The sequence below is a fragment of the Cavia porcellus genome, unplaced genomic scaffold, assembly GCF_034190915.1.
Source record: "Cavia porcellus strain 051 isolate PalLab524CR breed Dunkin Hartley unplaced genomic scaffold, mCavPor4.1 scaffold_20, whole genome shotgun sequence".
In the NCBI taxonomy this organism is placed as follows: Eukaryota; Metazoa; Chordata; class Mammalia; order Rodentia; family Caviidae; genus Cavia; species Cavia porcellus.
In genome coordinates this window covers 63,737,282-63,754,075 of record NW_026947503.1, presented here as the reverse complement: position 1 = coordinate 63,754,075, position 16,794 = coordinate 63,737,282, and the positions used below count along the sequence as shown (strand labels likewise).

The window sequence follows — 16,794 nt, the reverse complement described above, 5'->3', positions numbered from 1 at the left end:
GTGATGCTGGGATTAAGTGTGTGATCCAAGGGTGTGTGGTTACTAACTTAGTAACTGATTGGCTTGGTCAAGCTCTAGGAGTGAAGACTGGGAAGGCCTTCTCTGGCTGTGTAGCGTGGGCAGACCATAAGGGCAGAGAGAGGGCTGCCAGGGTTGCTTGTTGCTTGCTGTTTTCTGCTGCTTCTCTAATTTGCTGCTTTGCTGCCTACTGCCTGCCATGCCATGGACTGTTTCTCCTCTGCTATGCCATTGCAAAAAAACTAAAATCAAACTGAACAGAAGGCTGTTTACACCAAGGAGCCTGGGAGGCAACTTTATTTTTAACCAATTTAAATACACTTTGCAAACAGGAAGTACCAGGCTGATAGCAGATTATTACATGATTGGTTACATGAATTGAGTCATATGTTGTCAAGCAGAAGGCAGGAGGATTCTGGAAAGGAGGGAAGGGGGTTTGAGTAGAGCAGGTAGAGTTAAATGTTTCCTTGGCTGGGCCAATCTATCCCAGACTCCTTGAAGCAGGTAGGGAAAGCCACATGTATTATTAGGTGGGAAACACAGACATTGCTGCTGAATACAGTCAGGCTGAACTAGCCCGTTATCTGGGAGAAGTAGGTGGATGCAGATGATCAAAGCTCACTGAACTTAGCAGGCAAACTTGTGACGGGCAGCAGGAGCACAGCCACAGGCCACTAACTGATTTCAACTTTTGCCAAAAAACACCTATAAGTTTGCTGTCCTATAATTTTGCCATTGCAATGCTACCCTTCCTTGAAGGCAGCCAGCTATGGACTGAAACCTCTATAAACTGTTAGCCACAAAAACTTTACCTCCTTTAACTTTGAGTGCTAGGAATTTTATCTCAGCCATAAGAGAAGAGTAACTAAGACAGAGGCAAAACCAATGTTAGTGTGATGTTAGAAATCAAACTGTATAGTCAAGTTGACTAAAAATAATAATAAGCAATACAAACAATGGTACTTTTCTTACAGGTTTTTGAATGAGCCTTGATAATTGGGCTCATTTTCAATCTAACTGCAGAAAGATAGACTGCCAAATCTTGCTCAATGCACAGGCTTTAAACTGGTGGCCATCACACAAGTCCTCATGTCCTGGTCCCTGCCCGGGAGCAGGGTGTGTGGCTCCCACCTACACCAAGAACACAGCCCCTGAATCCTGGTGGATGCCATCTTGGCTGGGGGAAGTTATTTAGCTTTGTCCATCTGTAAAAAGAAAACACAAATACTTGTTTTGCAGGATCCTGTGACATTTAAAGTAAATAACATTTAATAGGAGGCTATCCAGAAATAGCAGACATTTTCCCCATGTATAGGAAGGCAACATAAGAAACAAACCACTGATTGACCTTTAGAAAAGCTGAACTTGAATTTGCACAAATGTGGACTATGCAGGATTTTTGTACACTGCTGCTGGGGTATAACATCATAGTACCATAGTAAAACTATTCAACAGTTTCCCACAAAGCTAATCATATATTGACCTCACAATGTTACTCCTAGATACAACCCAAGAACAAGGAGTGTGTACATTATCTGAAAAGGCTGTTATGTAAATGTTCATGCCAATTTTCTTTAGCATATTTAAAAATTTAAAATGGATCAGATGTTCATCAATTGGTGAGTGGTCGAATGCGGTATCTCCATGCAATGAAATATTACTCAGCTATTAAAAAAGAAGAAACTACTGTACTGATAGATCAGTGAGAGGAGTCAATCTCAAAAGTGTATCAAACAGAGGAAATGAGATCAAAGCTGTGCATTATATAATTCCACAGCTCAGGGTCTTGGGGATAGGTGACAGCATAGTAGTTACCTGGGAAGATAAGAAAGGAGACTAAGAGAGATCTTGAGTCACAGGGTATAGCCTAAATATTGAACCTTGCCATGAATACAAATTCATCAAGTTGCCTCTGAACCTAAATGTTGTAGAATTAATGCAGTTTGTCCCTCAAAGGCTCAAGGGCCAGGAGTTTAGCCCCAGTGCGGTGGTGCTGAGGTGGCCAGGATTGAAATGATGGCTGGACCACGGCAGCACCGTCCTCAAAAGGAATTCGCACGGGTTCCTCAAGGCCACCTCACAAGCCTGACGCTTCTGTACACGTCTGCCATGAGGCGCTCACAGGCCCCAGAGCACCAGCAGCAAGTTCTTGAATCTCCAGAATGGTGAACAAAACAACACCTCTCCTTTACAGGTGAGACCACTCCAGGTGTTCTGTTGTAGCAACAGAAATTGGGTGAACTTCACGTCCGTGAATCGTAAGTTCAACCAGGACTTGAGATTTCCCTTGAGAGTGAGCATACTAATACTACGCAGGGCACTGTGATGAGACCGGGAGGTGGCAAAGATGGCACTTCCTCTGACTGCAGCATGGCGACAGGGAGTTTGTGCTCCGAGTTAGGATAGATTAGACAGTGTGCGTTTTGCAGGTGCATATTGCAGTCCAGCTGGTATCTTGCCTAAGAACAGGGGAAACATATCTTGAAGCACTTTGGCAGCAAGCGCCTACACCCACAGGAGAGGCCAGGTCCAGGCCCAGACTGCCCAGAGGGCTGGGCCCGACCCTGCAGGCCCAGGCTGGGACTTGGCCTCTTTTCCTACTGCACCATCTCACCCGTTCTTCAGGCTTCAGAGCACTTGAAAACATGTTTATGAATTACTTATTTTTGTGGAACCTATTAAATTAGAAGACTCTTCTCTTAATATAACAAGTAGATTAAAATTTGAGTAATTTCATGGTCTACAAAGAGAGCAAAATGTTTATTTAATTCAGTAAGGCGTGCTGTGGTGTGTGTGCATAAGGTAAGCTCGTGTTTATTATGAGTAAGGATTTACTCTTTTTGGACAGGGCGGTGGCAGTCAAGAAGGTCTTGCTGACAACCAACAATTACATGGCCACCAGGACGGAAGCCAGCCTGACTCAGCCTGATGCGGAGGAGCTGGGTGCGAGCAGGATCAGAATCATCCTGTGCTGAATGCGGTACAACCTGCGGGCAAAGCAGGACCTGGAGGAAACTGTCCACTTCCCTGCAGTGGCTATGGGAGGGCACGGTGAGAGGCTGAGCAACACCCCCTGGTGATTCTGTTTTCAGGCAGCCTCTTGCTAAACTGCCCAGGCTGGACTTAAGCTTGTGAACCTCTGCCTCAGCCTCCCAAGTAGCTCGGGTTACAGGTGTGAGCTGCCAGGCCGGCTGTGTCTGCACATTCTCTTGCTGAAACCTTAGGCAGCTCTGTGAAGTGGGATTATTATTGGGGGGCTAATGCTATTTCGCAGATACTTCGGAAATGCAAGGCAGGCCTTGCAATGACTTCACAAAGGGGAACAATTCTCCCCACTTCCTGATGAGAAATCTGACCTTTATGAGGCTCACAGAGTGGTGAGCTGCAGGGTCGAGATCCACACTGGATTCAGCCGAACACCAGAGCCCGAGCTCCTCACCCCACCCCGACCTCACAGACTGGACTCCTATCACTCACAGACTGGACTCCTGGACTCCTGTCACTCCAGGGATCTGGAAGAGGAGTGAGCAGGGGCTGGGCAGAATCCAGCCCTGGGGATGGGTGGAGAGGACAGAGCTGAGGAGTCCAACCCAGTGCAGAGATCAGGATCAGGGAGGAAGAAAAGGAAGGAGAACGACAGGCTCAGAGGCTGTGTGTGCGCAGAGTGTGTCTGTGCAAGTGAGTGTGTCTGCATGTGAGTGTGTCTGTGCATGTGAGTGTGTCTGCATGTGAGTGTGCCTGCGCATGTGAGTGTGCCTACATGTGTGTCTGCGCATGTGTGTCTGCATATGTGTCTGTGCATGAGTGTGCCTACATGTGAGTGTGTCTGTGCATGTGTGTCTGCATGTGTCTGCATGTGAGTGTGCCTGCACATGTGAGTGTGCCTGCATGTGTGTCTGCGCATTGAATGTGTCTGCATATGTGTGTCTGTGCATGAATGTGCCTGCATGTGAGTGTGTCTGTGCATGTGAGTGTGTCTACAAGTGTGTCTGTGCATGTGAGTGTGTCTGCATGTGAGTGTGCCTGCAGGGTATGTCCCTGCCTGTTTGTGTATCTGTGCATGAGTGTATCTGCCTGAGTCTTCCTACATGCATGTGTGTGTGTGTGTGGCAGTGGTGGTGGTAGGGGACATGATCAAGCAGCGGCCTATACCCATGGGTGAGGGCGGCTCCTCATTTTCTGTCCACAGTGGCTAGCTTCTCCCAGAAGAACATGGAGCCTAAGCAAAGTATGTAAAGTACTTAGGCATACATAGGAAATTTTTTAAAGACCTATAAATGTTTGAATTTATTTTGAAATGTTAATATTTTCTACCTGTAATTATTAAAGATTTCTGTAACATTCATTTCCCTCCAAAAAAGCAAAAGCTCCCAAAAGGCTCAAGTGGCAGTCAGGGTCAATGTCTCCACAAAGTGTCCCCAGTAGGGTGACTCAGGATGCTCAGACACCCAAGACCTCGCCTGTGGGATCCTCTGAGGGCTCAGCCCCAACCAAGAGATTCGGGAACCCTCCTTCCCCACATCACCCCACCCAGTGTCCACCAGTGCAAGCAGCGTCCTCCTCCCACTGTCCGGCTGCCTGTTCCCCAGACGGGGTTCCTTTGGTAGGGGTTACCCTCGTAGGGGTTCTCCTTACCAGGATCTTTGCAAACAGCCTCTGATGAAAACAGAGAAGCCATGCTGGAGCCTGCCCAGCACAGCATCCTGGCCCATTCAGGGCTTTGTTGCACGTGGACACCAGTCAGTAACAGGGCGCCCTGGATACACATGCACAGGCCTACTCAGACCAACTACATCAAAATGGTTGGAGTGGGGCTCAGGCCAGTGGGGATCCGCTCACCCCCAGACTCTCATGCCTGGAGGAGGTGGAGACAGGAGACAGAGCATGCAGGACAAGGAAGACACCTGGCCCCAAGGGACTCTCCCGTGCACCCAAGGTCCTGAGAGAGGCTGGCACTGCCGCCCTGGGTGACTGCTCTGACCCTGGTGTCCCTTCTGTGCTGTTTCATTTAAGGAGCTTCCATCTCTGCCAAGGATTAAGTAGCTGGAAGCCACAGCCAGTGCTAGTTCCTAATTATCTTCGGGGATTTACAGTTCCCTTTCCGAGGTTCAGAGATGGTCGGTCCTCCGTTCCAGATAGCAAGGAACACGTGTTGGTGAGCCGCGCGACTGCTGCTGGACGTGAGCCTTGACACTGAGCTGCTGTGTGTGGCAATGCAGCAGGGAGAGTGTCCCACAGCCTAGGGGAACAGGGCAAGGGTGTGTAGAATCTACAGGCAGCTCAGAAGCACCCCCCCCCACCCCAGCTTGAGAAGGCCACTGAGCTGTCCATAGAGGTGAGAATCCCTGTCCAAAATGCTTGGGGACTCTGGACTTTTTCAGGTGTTGAATATTTGTGTACACATAATAAGATTCCTTGCCACAGGACCTGCTTCTAAATCCAGGGTCCATTAATGTTTTGTATGCGTGTTACACACACAGCCTACTGGGACATTTCATATACTTTTTTCCTGCACCTGCATTTTTATGGTGACCGGTCACCTAAGGTCAGGCGTGGTGTTTTCCACCTGTAGCATCATGTCTGTGCTCAGAAAGTTATGGATTTTGGAGTATTTTGGATTCAGGGATTAAAGATGCTCAACCTGTTGTAGTAAAGCCCCCAACCCTGGGATTTGTTGCCCATTTAACCCTCACCAGGTGGGGAGCCCCTCTCTTTCAGGGCACTGTTGAAGGGGAAAAATCAGTGGGCTCCGCAGGAAGTTCCCAACCTGCGGCGTCCTCAGCCTTCACCCCTCAGAGTGCAGCATCTGCAGGATGGATTGCCGAGACCCTCAAGACCTTGCTCCCAGACGTGCAGCACCAGACGGGTCACCATTCAGCCTGGGCGTCAGGGGCAGTGCCGGCCCTCCCCAGCACTTCCTTTCAGACCTGCGATTCTTCACATCCACTGATTCCCTGTGCCGTGGGCCCTGGTCCAGCAGCAGGACATGGGAATCAAGGCCGGCGGCCCTGAGTGAACGTGAGAATCCTGCGATTGGCAGCAGCCCCCTCTCTTTGCATTGCTGCTTTGCTCTTTAGTCTCCAGTGGCTTTGGACCACACTGCAGAGGCCAGCAGGCTGGGTGACCTCTGCTCTTGGGTCTCTGGTGTCTCATACATTTCAGGATGTTCAGTGACACAATCTCTCTGGAGACTGCCACTTGCCCAAATGTCCCTCCCGCTGGGACCAAGAGATCGATCAATGGGCAGGCTGACAAGCAGACCCTCCCTGGGGGCTAATGGGCTCACAGAAGGGAGCCTTTGGCCTTGGGCCTCCTGCCGCCAGGGGCACAGCTGTCAGCCAGCTGTCAGTGACACTAATACTAAGCCGAGCAGGGGAGAAGAGCTGCCAGGCACAGAGGGTGGCAGCAGCAGCCTGAGCTCCACTCCATTGCCAGGAAAGCAGGCTCTCACAGACAAGGGGTGATCTGTAAACATGGCTGATGTTCAAAGTTCACACGTTCGTTACCATGAAGAGCCCTGGGAACCTCCCCTCGCTCTGAACTCACTGCGCCTGCCACTTCTTGCCCCTTCAGGAAGCAGCTCTGGAGTTCCTCTTTCATGAAGGACTTCAGTTGCACTGTCGTGACTGCCTTGATGTCCTGAATGGATTCTGAAGTTTCCCCTGCATGGTCATTTTGACTTTGGGGAAGGGCTGGAAGTTACATGGTGCCGGATCCGGTGAGGCTGATGAGGACACGGCGTTGGGTTTTTACAAGGCTGCTTTTCCATTGGGGGTACTTGGCAGCCACATTCACCTTACTCCTGATTGGACCTCATAAAGGCACTCAGGGAAGAGGACTCCAGAACTGCTTCAGAAACTAGGAGGAGTGTACTCACAGGAAGGGAGGATTTGGGTCGGGTTAAGGGCAGTGCGTCTTTTACCCTATTAATTACTGTAATGTGCATTCACCGTAGTTGGTGGTCAGACTTTTTCAGGAGGCAGCTGGTGAGAGGCCTGGGTCAGGAATGAGAGTCCTGGTCCTGCCCTGCACAGAAGCTGGCTGTGCACCGGGCTCTGGTCAAGATGACCCCCTGAATCTGCAGAGACTGCCTGTGCAGGTTTCCGGGCCCTCCTTAAAGGAATTGTGTCACTCCAAGCTGTGACCTGAAGGAGGAAGCCACTCTGGACGCCATGGGCCTCCGCTGGTCTGCATTTGCCTGAGGATGCGTCTGCTGCTTCCCTTCCAAGCTGATTCCAAATGACACTGCAGGCGCCTGCGTTTTTATTTCAAATGACAACTTTGGCCACACAAACTGTCACCAACTCTCATTATTGTTTTCTTTGAAAGGATTCTAAGTTCCGAGGCACACTCGGATCCTGGGATTCCTCATTGGACCTGGTTACTATAGCTACGAATGTGTCTTTCAGATGTGCCGTTTAGAAAATCATTTGGCATACAGCTGCGTGCAGGTGACAGTGCTGTCCTGGGGTGGGGCACTCGCTGAGCTGCGCAGGAAGTATCTTGCTGTCATTGCCCTCAGTCATCCCTTCTCCGTCCCAAGAAATTTTCTTGTGACGAGTTGTAAGTGAGAGTCTAGCAACTGTCCTGGGTCGCAGTGGAGTACTGGCTACGGAGCTAGGCTGGTAGTTTAAACTGTGTCCCGCTGAGTGGGTCAAGCTGCTCCTTCCTCCTGCACATCAGCTAAAAGTGAGTTTAAATTTATTGTATTTAGCTGGGGGAATAGCTCAGTAGCATAAGTGCCTGCATGGCAAACACAAAGTCCTGAGTTCAATTCCCCATGACCCCCCCCCAAAGAAAATTCTGCAATCAAATTTACTGTATTTAGGACACAGTAGGCTGAGAGTTTTGAGTTATTGGTAGGGAAATCATGCCAAATAAAAATGGTGCCAGAGGCTGGATGTGGTAGTGCACACCTGTAATCCCAGTGCTCTGGAGGTTGAGGGAGGGGGATTGCTGAGAGCTCAAGGCCAGCCTGGGCTACAAAGTGAGTTCAAGACCAGCCTGAACTACATAACAAGATCTTGTCTCAAAAAGACAAAAAAAAAAAAAAAAAAAAAAGAAAAGAAAAAGAAATAAAGGTGCCAGAATAATACTATCTAGGTTAAAATATTGTTAGGTGTCAAATGTAAAGAAAGAGAATGAAAGGAAAAATCAGTTAAAAATTGAAATATAAAATATTTTGGAACACAAATATAAAGGAAACACTGTAACTATGTAAAAGTTAACTTCATTAAAAAACAAAATTTAGGGCTGGAGATTTAACTTAATTGGTATAAGTGCCAGGTAAGTGTAAGGTCGTGAGTTTGATCCACAGTACAAAAAAAAAAAAAAGAAAAGAAAAGAAAAAGAAATTTCAAGTAAATGATAAATAGGAATAAGTATATTTTTAATATAAATGTGTAATACATGGTTGCTGTCCTTATAGAAAAGAGTTATAGAATCAGTAAGAAAAAATGAACGTTCCAAGAGAAAAAAGATACATGGATAGAAAATTTTCAATAGAAGTACTGTTATTTGGCCTGTAACTAATATTGCATACATCACATAGCATCCCATAAATATACAGAAGAATGATTTGTCAATCAAAATCAGTTTTAATAATATTTTAAAGAAAATAAAAGCACCTCACCTGTGATAGTCACCTGCAACAAGAATCAAAAATGCAAACCAAACATAAAATTGAGGTATTTTGTACCTAATTTGAAGCATTTACAAAGAATAATAATGACCTCCATTAGCAAAGGCTCACGAAAGCAGGCATTTGCAGACATAGCTTACAGATTGGATATTCATAAAGAAAAGCCTCAGTTTTAGTACAGTGTCACCAAGAATTCAGAGAACGCGCGAAGCAAGTTCTGTACCAGACCTGGAAATGCAGCTGCCAAGACTTCAGGATCCTGCACTTTAGGAGCTGCAAGGGATCAGAGGGAGGAAGAAAAATTACACAGAGGATGATTAGACCATAACCAGGCTACGCCAGAATGGATGGTACTGAAACGCAGGTGCTTCCCACTACCGTGGCTGCAGGCCCCTCTGGTACCACCCCTACACTGCTCCTCTCAGCCCTAAGACAGGTCCAGGAAAACGTGGTTCTGTACCGCTCTTCCCTCCCCAAGAGAGTCAGGCCCCCATCTATAAAGAAATACCGACCATCCGATTTCTGTGCATATAAAACATCTGATGTTGGCTTTCTTCCCAGAACTAACCCTGGAGAAATTACAGAAGCTAGGGGAAAGCTTGAATCCCAGGCACTTTTTAAAAGTGAGAACCCTGGTTGTGTTGGACTCATGCGTGTGGGAGGCAGGTGAGGGCGACGGTGGAAGAGAGAAGGTAAAGAGGGGTGGGCTCCCGTGGACCCCTTCCCAGAGTTCCCCTGAGGCAGTTCGTGCCCACTCTTTCTTCAACAAGGCAGCAGCAACAGAAAATAAATAAAAAATAAATGAGAGAAAGAAAAAACAAGGGGAAAAGCAGAATATGCATTATAACCCCAGTTAAAATTCTAGAAAACAATAACTTGATGGGAAAGGATCCAAAATTATGTAACTCACTTTTTAAAAAAAATCTTACTAGTTAATGAAAAAATAAAAATATTCTCAAAATTTTTAAATCAATGGGAGTTTATTATCATGAGTAATTAATTTGAGGCTAAGAATCCACCACAGAGGGAAAGAAAGATTCAATCTAAAGAACAATGCAAAAGGAGATGAACAGAAAAACAAAATAGAATACATGTATACTTGATTGTACCTGAAAGGCCAAGAAGTGGTAAAGTGCATGTAAATGAACCCAAAACAGAATGATAAAAGCGATTCCTAATAGAATAGTAATCAATAAATGTAAATGGGTTAAACTCACAGATTAAAAGATAGAAGCTTTCAAATTGGCCTTGACAGAAGTTAGCAATATATTCTCTGCAAGAGAATGCTTAAAACAAACAAATGATATAGAGAAAGAGTGAAAAAAGTTAAAATGGGCAAATTCAGGGCAAAAGTATCTTAATATTTGACAGAATAGAGATAAAAAATCTAAAGATAAATGTGGATCTGGGAAATAGAACCATAGTCAGGAAGACAGAGCCACTGATACATCCACAGATATCCAGATGCAGCTTTAAACTATGTCAGCAGCAATGACAGAACATCAGGAAGAAATAAAATAAGAATTTTAGCTTTCAATGAGTACAGAAAGACTGTGCAAAAAATACTTGCTAAAATATCCCCTAACAGGAAAAACATCAAGCTACAGCTTCAAGAAGTTCTAAGACAATCCTCAGAATAAATACAAACATCTATCTCAATTATAGTGGGGGAAAACCTAGATCAAAAGCAAACTCTTCAAATCATATAAAGAAAAAAGGCAAATTACATTCAAGAGAACAGCAGTTAAAGCAACATCTCCCTTCTTAATGGAAGCGGAAGGAAGAGCAGTGTCAACACAAGGTGCTGAAATAAAGACTGCTGCCCCTCCAGAATCCTTTACTTGGAGAAAATATCTACCCACTTAGAAAGTAAAATTAACAGTTTAACAGGCTTCACAACAGATGAAACAGAAACAGCCGGCGAGTACATGAAAACAGCCATGAAGAAAATGAAGCCATAATGCGATACCACTGCCAGGATGGACAATTATATTTTTTTAAGCCAAAATGAATGTGTTGAGGCTGTAGAGCAACTGGAACTCTTGTAATTTTTGGTGAAAATACAAAATGATATGACCATTCAGGGAAAAGCCCTGGCAGTTTATTTCTTTTATAGAACTAAGCATGCATTCAAGTCCCAGCCATTTAATTTCTAGATATTCACTGAAAAGAAATGAAAACGTATGTTCACCAAAAGACTCAAACCAGAATATTCATAGCAGACTTTTTTGTAAAAGCCAAAAACTGAAAACAACCCGAGTCCACCAATAAAAGGCTGAGAAACAGAACTGATAAACTCATTCCCTGTAATACTGTTGGACAATAAATAGTAGTTTCTGTTGATACTTGCAACACCAAGGATAACTTTGCTAAAACTTAGGTTGCATAGACGAAGCTTTTCACAAGAGTTCACACTGTATAATTTCTTTATGAATTGTCTCACTGTGATAAGCTTTGTCCATTTGGAACTTAATATAAATGACATCAGCAACAGAAAAACTGTAGAACTTCACTTAAAGATAGGCACGCTCAGGTAGTGAGGAAGTATACTGATATCTCTACAAATTCCTCTGTGCATCTAAAATGAGGTAACCAATGTACAGATGGAGAGATAGATACAGACACACTGCAAAAGTAGAGTGAAGTGTTAATGGCAGAAATTTAGTGGTGCATAGAGGCATTCAGTACAAACAGTTCAAAACTTTTCTGTATGTATGAAAATGTGTATAATTTGTAATATTGGAAAAGTAAAACTGGAGATTATTAAAATTTACTAAAAGCCATACAAGATTTTATTATTCAGTGGAATGACATTAAATGCTTTCTTGTGGGATGATATAATAGAAAGATGAATTCTTCCCAAGTTAACCTACAAATTAAATGCAATTGTGATTAAAATTCCTGGTACATTTTTAACTCAATAAGCTTAAATTCAGTTTTGTATGGAAGAGTACATAGCCAAGAGTAACTGACTCAACATTGTAAAGGAAGAGCATAAAAAAGAAACTTTAGCAGATTTCTTGCAATGTCATAAGGACAGAATGATCCAGTAGTATCTCCTACCCCTGAGGGCACACTCTGAGATTCCCCAAGGACTCCTAAGACCTAGAGAGCGTGTGCCTTGGTTACTTTTCTCATTGCTGAGGCAAAATACCCAATACTCACAAGTTAAAGCAGGAAAGGTTTATGTAGCTCACAGTGTGTAGGGTTTTCTGTCCATAATCATCTGCCTCCAGGGCAGGGTGGCAGACGGCAGAGGGAACAGTTCACAGCTGGGGAAAAAGCAAAGGTAACAAGAGAGAGAGAAGAAGAGGAGAGGTTAGAGGAGGAGAAAGGAGAGAGGTCAGCCTCTTTCTGTCCCTTTTATTTTATCCAGAGTTCTGGGATTAGGGTGGTATCAATCCAATCAGCGGACTGATCCAGTAATCACTCAGGGGGAGCTAATCCCAGGACTTTTAATTCCAGCATCCAAAAAGCCAGTCTCCATGACACATGAGGCTCTGGCAGGGATATTCAGACACAAATCACAACATGGAACCCCACATGGAGGATTTTTTTTCTTGTATGAACATTTATGATACAGTTTAACTTACACATTAGACACACTGCAAGGTTAACAGTAACAATAATAAAATAGGACAATTATAGCATTATCCTTGAACAAATGTTATGTGAATGTGTTCTCTCTCTTAAAACAGTCAAGACAAATATAAATATTTCAAACTATAAAGGATCTTGGGTAATAAAAACCACAGATAAAGAAAGAACTATGCTAACAATATGAAATATCTGTGCAAGAATAAACAAGCTGGCCAAGCCAAAGAGCTTAAAGATAGAGTCACACACGTATATGAGACCATCATCTATGGCTGACATAGCCTTAAAAATCTGCTAAGGAAGGCTCAGTTGTTTGGTGGGTGGTGCTTGGGTTGCTGGCTCACTAACTGAGGGAAAAAGAGATTGAATCGGTCCCTAGTAACATCCAACAGGAACAGCAGATGGGGTAGATGTGAATTTAGAAACTATACTGCTCTCACAAGCCCATGCGGGAGTGTCTTCCCTACCCAAGGGCGGGAGGGACTTACACAGCTTCAGAGTCCAGGCAGCACACCCAGCCCTCTCTGCTTCCCACTTCCCACCTCGGCCCGATACCTGTGACACTACCTTCTCTCTGTCCCACCAGCGCAGGGGTGCAGGTACTTGGAGGTCACATTTCCATCATTCCAAGAACCAGCCCCACAGAACCCATTTACAGTGAAGTCGCGCACTCTGATATTTCGGATGTTAAAAAACAGAATATCAACATTGTATATAAAATTCATAAATGACCCTGTGCATTGTCAGTTGACACAGCTATTGACAGAGGATAAATTCCAGTACCCTATAAATACTGAAAATGGGAGACCCCCACATCCCTCATATAAAATAGCATGCTTAGGGGCCAGGAATATAGTTCAGGGGCACTGCACCTGCCTGGCCTTTGAGGGGTCTTGAGTCTAATCCCCAGTATCAAAACAAACAAACAAACAAAATAGCATGTAGTTGAATCATAGCATACACAGAGGTGGTAACTTGAACACCTCTAAATTACCTGCAATACTGAATACATGAAGTTTACAGGGAACACTGATGGGGGGAATTTGTATGGGCAGAGGCAGTCTTTTAAGAAGTATTTTTTACTTGCCATTTATTGAACCCAGACGTGGAACCTGTAGACAGGGAGGGCTGACTGTATTTCAAAACTTTGAGAACTAACATCAACATGCAAACCACAGATCTGCCTTGGTGTTAGTGTTATATATGGTGAGTTGTTTGCCTGTGTGCCTTTATGTATCTAACAAAGTTCAGCTTTGAGCAGATAGGATCTTTGTATTTAGGAGGAAAAATATTTTTCCTTCAATGGACTGGGTGAAATGAGGCATTGTTTTGAGTGAGTGCATAACAATATCATCCCAAAGGACTGGAGGAGGTGATGGCAGGCTGCAGGGAAGAAGCTTTGGCTTCAGCTTCTTTTGTATGCACTGAGCTCCCGAACCCCTCACTGTGATCACTAATGAAAGAAAACAGACTTAGCTTGTTGACCCTGAAATCAGGTCTGCTAGAATCTCACAGGACTGTAGGTGAATGAACTTACCTGGAAGTGTGCCTTCTTATTTTTCCAAAGTCCAGCAAATACACATGCTCGTGTGCGCAAGCACACACATACACACGCAAATACAAACGCATGCACACACCTCCACCCCTGGACTGCGGGATGCCTAGAATCTGTGCTGATGATTGTGGACCACGAGCATTGTGGAGGCTTCTACCCACAGGCCTCTCGTTCCACTACTTTGTGCATCCCTGGGAGCAGAACAGCACTGATTCACTGAATTAAAACCTTTCTCTACATAGGTGAGCTCTATCCTTACACAATACATGAATGCGCTTCAATCTAAAAGATGAGGGTCAGTTACTGACATCTAACTCTGAGCTCTCATGTTTTGGAAGGGCCTTACTATCCGATTTGAAACCTGATAGGTAACTTCTTAATCAATGATTAAGCACTGGAGCACTGCCAATCATGATTGGCACTGGAGTCAGCAGCCGAAGGCTGAGGTGCCTTGGCTCTGGTGTTGGGTGAATGACTATCAATCCGTACACTAATGATGTTCTTCTTTAAATGAAGATTTTGTTTTCAGTTTGGATCACTTTCCTTATAAATCTGTGTTTTGGAAGTAGAGCCTGAACAGATGCTTTATGTATGTGGAGAGGTGGCAAGAACTAGGGTTTGCAACTTGAGGACACTTTTCACAAGATTGGGTAGCTCGCTATATTAAGTAAGCATGTATTTAGCACCTGTTTTAAAACAGGCCCTTGAGGCTGGGGGTGTAGCTCAGTGGTAGAGCACTTGCCTACCAGCACAAAACCCTGGGTTCAATCCTCAGCACTGCAGACTGGAGAGAGAGAGGGAAAGACACAGAGAGAGACATACACACAGAGAGAAAGAGAGAAGAAGAATAGATAGGTAGATGGACGACAGAGTTGGTTTTCAGCAACAATGATGTTCTCTCTTCCCCTGACTTCCTTTTTTCTTTTCCTTCCTTCCTTCCTTTATTTCTATCCTTTTGCAATCATTTAAGATACTTCCGCGTGCATAACAATTTGCCCTGTTTTAAGTATATGGAGAAGGATTCTTTTCCTTGCTTCCCAGAACATGGAATTTAATTAAACTCTGCATGCTCACATACAGCCAAAGTTAAAACCCAATATGAATGCACCATAGACACATGAGGGCATTAAATTACAAAACAGGAGAGACGTTACAAGCACAACTGAGCAGCTCTGATCCAAAAAATCAAACTCCAAAATCCCAAACTTTTTGAGCATCCATGTGACTCCACAAGGAGAAAATTCCACACCATGAAACTTTGCTTCATGCACAAAATTATTTAATAGAAAGTATAAAATTGCCTTCAGGCTATGCGTATAAATTGTACCTGAAACATAAAAGACTTGCATGTCTCGCCTTGGGTTCTGTCCCTTTGACAGGTCATTACATATGTGCAAATATTCCAATCAAAAAAAAATCTGAAATTCAAAACAATTCTGCTCCCACATATTTTGGATAAGGAATACTCAACCTATAGTTTTAAATGAACAGAAATGAAATGGATGATCTTTTAACTGCTGGCTGAGAAGGTTTTTCCGCTAATGAGCATCACGGAGCACGGCACAGGAGGGAGAATTTGTGTTGCCTGAAATGATCGCACTGAAGGCACAGGCAGGGTCAGGCCTTGAGTGTGGTGGGAGGGTGATTATGGATGCAGCGGCTGGGAGCAGGCAGGACCCGGGCAATCAGTCAGGGTGGGAAAGCAGCGTGCGAGGCTCACAGGGAAACAATTTCCTCCTGGAAGCACTGGGCCTGGGCAGGTTTGCCACATGCCTCCTCTGTTGCTGCCGAGACTGGGAATTCAGATGGGTCAGGACAGGGGCCCAGGGCACCGTGCAGGACCACCCCTTTGGCTCATGGCTGCTTCTTCCCTGAACCCAGCTAACCCGGCCATCAGTGAACAAGAGCAAGTAAGCCCCAGTCACTGGGTATCTGAAAGCAAGACTACTTCCCTGGGCATCCGTGGGACTTGGGACTCAGACAGATCCAACCATGGAATCCGTGTTTTAACCTAATCATCCTTGTAGCATTTTTCTATAGCGATACAAATTAAAAACAGTGATCAGGTAACAGGAAGAGACAATGTGTTTCTCCAATCTTTAGTCACTTATTGTAGGAAGCCTCAGGGTGACTTCAAGAAGCTAGTAGGTTGGGCAGGGCATATGGATCGGGGCACAGTGCCTGTCTGGCAAGCAGGAGGTCATGAGTTCAATTACTGATACCATAAAAAAAGAGAGAGAGAGAAGAAGCTATTAAGCAACCATGACTGCCTAAAGAAGATTACTAATTTTTAAAAGTTTCCCTGTTGTCCTATCTGGCCCATCTTAATAATATAGAGCAGTCTTGTATTAAATATCTAATTGAGTAAATCTTAGTCAGTCATACAAAAAGTTTCTCGAAATTTACTCAGAATATTTTATGCTTCTTAGGTGAACTGGAAAATCAACAAGCACAAGGGCACTCCTGGAAATTTTCAAGTAAGCTACAGAAAACACACTGAATACCAATAAACAGCCTTGCGATGTCTGTGTGAGAAAGTACTCGAACTTGGAAGTAGAAGGGAAACTGAGATTTGGCCTCGATCCCTGGCAGATTTCTCACACGCGATGAAATTCCTCAGAGCAGGAGCGGCAAATGCCTCCTCCCACGGAGGGCATGGCTGCTAATCGATCACAGTACACTTCCTGCTGAATCTGAAGCACGCTCAGAATCCTCCGCAACACAGTGCTGCAGCAGGCAGGTCCCCTCTATGAGAGCTGTCAGTAGGCAGTATCTATATGTCATTTACAACACTTATGTAAACTCCATGTACACACATAGTGCACCTCCAAACAAGACCAAATAGATTAATTAAATCCCCTGGAGCTGGAAAACCCAGCTCAGGGTTATTTCTTTATTTACACACCATCTGACAAGTAACTGCAAAGCACCTGTAGGTTCTGGGGCTACAAAACTAAAGATGAAAGACGGAGCACCTACCTCC

General features: G+C 44.7%; 1 long non-coding RNA gene across 1 annotated transcript in view; it reads right to left on the bottom strand.

The window, feature by feature from the left end:
- Positions 1-278: 278 nt before the first annotated feature.
- LOC134471836 (uncharacterized) overlaps positions 279-16,794 on the bottom strand; it is a 38,538-nt gene continuing 22,022 nt past the window's right edge. The window contains exons 2-3 of the long non-coding RNA XR_010041530.1: positions 11,825-11,931; positions 279-1,223 (exon numbers count right to left, since the gene is read on the bottom strand). This is a non-coding gene — a long non-coding RNA (uncharacterized LOC134471836). The remainder of the gene's footprint in view (positions 1,224-11,824; positions 11,932-16,794) is intronic.